Source organism: Coffea eugenioides, unplaced genomic scaffold (assembly GCF_003713205.1).
Source record: "Coffea eugenioides isolate CCC68of unplaced genomic scaffold, Ceug_1.0 ScVebR1_1550;HRSCAF=2416, whole genome shotgun sequence".
Taxonomy (NCBI): Eukaryota; Viridiplantae; Streptophyta; class Magnoliopsida; order Gentianales; family Rubiaceae; genus Coffea; species Coffea eugenioides.
In genome coordinates, this window is record NW_020861963.1 from 14,014 (window position 1) to 18,154 (window position 4,141).

At 37.4% G+C, this 4,141-nt stretch overlaps 1 non-coding gene across 1 annotated transcript; it reads right to left on the minus strand.

Moving 5' to 3' along the window:
• Positions 1 to 2,352: 2,352 nt before the first annotated feature.
• LOC113755513 lies at positions 2,353 to 2,459 on the minus strand. Its single transcript, XR_003465654.1, has one exon. It is a non-coding gene; the product is annotated as a small nucleolar RNA R71 (small nucleolar RNA).
• Positions 2,460 to 4,141: the final 1,682 nt, after the last annotated feature.

The window sequence follows — 4,141 nt, forward strand, 5'->3', positions numbered from 1 at the left end:
ATATTTAACGTACATTTTGTATGAATTTGACATTAATTTTTGGTATGTTCTGAGAAGATTAAGCCATATTTGAACTCTTTTGGTGATAATTGCTTAAATATTGATTAAGGTTTCAAAAAATTGATAAATGAGTGAATTAATGCGTTAATCTTGTGAATTTGTGAAGGTAATTGATGTATGAAATTCATGCACAAGTTCAAAGAAATGTAAGGGTCATCCAGAGGACAAAGTACACAAGAAATTAGGAGCAAAAATGTAGAAAAAAGAGAAGAAGTGAAAAACTGGAAATTGGTCAACACGGATCCGAGCTCGGATCCGTGTGCACAAGATGGATCCGAACCCTCGTCTGTACTTCTGGCGGAGAGCATCCGAGGTCAGGACGATCCGACCTCGGATCCATTACGAAATCCCTCGGATCCTGAAGATCCGAGCTCGGATCCATTTTCACTCCTCGGATCCGAGGCTCGGATCTGTCTCTCTCCTCAGCAAGTGCAACAGCCGTTTTTCTTTACCTTTTTCACAACTTTCCAGCTATTTTGAGGGACAGAAATCGGTGGCACATGCTTCTGCAACAAAAGAAAAGACCAAATGAGTATGGACAAAAGGAAATATCATATCTTTGACTTCTTTTTACAAAATCTGAGTGGAGGAAATTATGAAGTGAGAGGAATGGAATTTCTTCCACCTTTTATGCAGAAACACAGAGGAGAAGCAGGGGATTACCATACGTAGCTAGTTTTTCATTTTGTAACAAGTTTCTCTCTAGTTAGGAGTCTTGGAGAAGCATTTTGTCTTTGGAGTTTTTCACTTGTAATCAGATTGTGCAAGAGCATAGCAGGAATTAGAGAGCTTCACCTTCAGTTGGCTAAGCTTTCTTTCATCTTTCTTATACTTGTACTGTATGATGTTTTGCAGCAATAAACTTGTGATTCTGATTGTTGAATCATACATGAGTAGCTAACTTACTTCATCTAGGGAGTAGATGAAACTTATGGCTAAATAGTATAAATTGAATGTGATTTACACTTGTTATATCTTGTATTAACTTGTCTACTTGTGTAGCTGTGATTACTTGCTATTGATTGATCACCAATAGTTTGGTTAGAGTTGTTATTGTTCAATGAGAATTGGTAATAACAATGGAAACACATGAGTAGAGCTTGAGTTGTATGTTCATGAAAATAGAGATACACTTAGGTGGATTACTTAGCATTTCATGAAATAAAACAGAGTAGTAGTAGTATTTCACCATGAAAATAGGGAAATCTATATTGCTTTAGGCCATTTCATCATGAAAATGAGACTTGGAAACTTTGGAAATGAATCTCTGGTTAAGCAAGAATAATAGCAAGAAGTAAATCCATTCATTTGTGTTGTTTATGCCATAAGTGAAATCTACATCCCTAGAATCTTCCTTAAGTGAAATTTCTCTATTTGCATTCAGCATTTGTTAAACTAGATTTGTATATCAGATTTGTAGATTACAGCATTAGATTTTCTCTGCTCAAATTAATTGTTAGTCTAAATAATAGAGAAAATAAGGGCTTAGTAATTGTTTGAATTGCTCCTCGTGGGATCGACCCGATATACATCTTGTACTACAATTGCGACCTGTATACTTGCAGTCCAACGGGTGTAAAATCGGAATTAAACTTGCATTGATACAAAATATCCCGTCAAGTTTTTGGCGCCGTTGCCGGGGAGCGGCAATATTAGGGCCTCATCATCTCTATTAATTTAGATAAATTTCATTATCTTTATTCAAGTTGTTGAATTAAAAGTATAAAAATTTTCTCTTGTTTTTGTTTGTAGTGTATGCACCGATCAAATCGAGGACTTGTACATTTCGATCCGGAAATTGAAAGAACATTACGCAGACAAAGGAGGAATACATCACATCAAGAGGAACAAGAGGTTTGGCAGCCAATAGAAGATATTTTGATAGAATTACAATTTGAGGAAGAAATGGCAGAAAATGAATCAAATAGGAGAATTCTGCGAGATTTTGCTTTACCGGGAGCACAAGGATCTCAAACTAGCATTGTAAGACCAACGGTAAACGCTAATAACTTTGAGATAAAACCATCACTGATTCAAATGGTACAACAATCTCAATATGGAGGTAATGCTACTGAGGATCCAAATTCTCACTTATCAACATTTCTTGAAATTTGTGATACAATTAAGTTTAATGGTGTTAGTGAAGATGCGATTAAACTTCGATTGTTTCCATTTTCACTAAGGGACAAGGCTAAGGTTTGGCTACAATCTCATCCTCCAAATACTTTTACTACTTGGGATGAATTAGCTAAGGCTTTTCTTAATAAATTCTTTCCACCTGGAAAAACTGCTAAATTGAGAATGGATATAACAAGTTTCTCTCAACAGGAAGGAGAGACATTGTATGAAGCTTGGGAGCGTTATCGGGAATTGCAAAGAAGATGCCCTCATCATGGTCTACCCGATTGGCTAGTAGTCCAAACATTTTACAATGGTCTCACCTATCCAACAAAGACACATGTAGATGCAGCAGCGGGAGGAGCTTTAATGGGAAAGACAGCTGAGGAAGCTCAGCAATTGATCGAAGAAATGGCTGCTAACAACTACCAATGGGCAAACGAACGAGGTAATTCAAGGAGAACCGCAGGTATGCTTGAAGTAGATACCTTGAATATGTTAAGTGCAAAAATGGATAATGTGGTTAAGATGCTTAATAGGCAAGTTGGTTCTAGTTCTAATCAAGGAGTAGTTGTTGCAAGTTGTACCATTTGCGGCGGAGATCATGATGATTTTATGTGTTCTAGCAGTGAACAGGTTCAATATCTCAACAATTACAACCGTCCACCCCAAAACAATCCATACTCCAATACTTATAATCCAGGATGGCGTAATCACCCGAATTTTGGATGGAAAGATCAAGGGAACCAACAAAGACCAGTTAATCCACCAGGTTTTCAACAAAAGCAAACACTGCATGAGTCCAAACCAGCTTGGGAATTGGCAATCGAAAAGCTAGCTAATGCATCAAATGATAAAATTGAAAAGTTAGCTAGTGCCACTACTCAACGGTTTGAAAGAATTGAGGGAAGAATGGACCAACTCACCAATATGTACAGGAATGTTGAGGTCCAATTAGGCCAAATTGCCAATGCGGTTAATAATCGCAACCAAGGGGATTTACCTAGCAAAACTGAAGTGAACCCAAGGGAGCATGTGAAGGCCATAACCCTCCGTAGTGGTAAGGAATTAGTTGAGCCGCCAGTAGTTGGAAGTGGAAGAGAGTTTGAAAAAAGAGAGAATAAGAAATTGAGTGAGTTAAAAGAGGGAAGCAAGGAAGAAAAAGGGAAAGAAAAGATAGAGGAAAATGAACTGCAAATGGAAGATGCAACACCAATTCCTCCACCGGTGCCATTCCCTCAAAGATTGAAGCCTTCAAGAAATGACAAAGAATTTGAGAAATTTGTCAACATTTTTAAACAATTACATATTAACATTCCTTTTGTGGATGCTATTTTGCAGATTCCTTCGTACGCGAAGTTTCTCAAGGAGATAATGACCAGGAAAAGGAAGTTGGTAGACAGTGAGACAATTGCATTAACAGAAGAATGTAGTGCAATCATACAAAACAAATTGCCACCCAAATTGAAAGATCCAGGGAGTTTTACAGTTCCTTGCACTATCGGTAATGTAGAATTTTCTAAAGCACTTTGTGACCTTGGTGCAAGTGTGTCATTGATCCCTTTAACTGTGGCTAGGCAATTGGGGTTGAAAGAGTTGAAGCGTACTAACATTTCCTTGCAATTGGCTGACAGGTCTATTAGACATCCAATGGGCATATTGGAAAATGTGCTCATTAAAGTGCAGAAATTTATTATTCCTGTCGATTTTGTTGTTTTAGATATGGAGGAAGATGTAAATGTACCTATTATACTTGGTAGACCATTTCTGGCCACTGCAGGTACAATAATAGACGTCAAACGAGGTAAGTTTAAGTTTCAAATCGGTGAAGAGGAAGTGGAATTTGATTTGAGTAAAGTAGAGAAATATCCCTCTTTTACCGACCATGTTTATTCGGTTGACATATGTGATGAATTGGCATTAGAAATGAGTCAAGTAAATCTTGATAATGATTCTCTTGAAC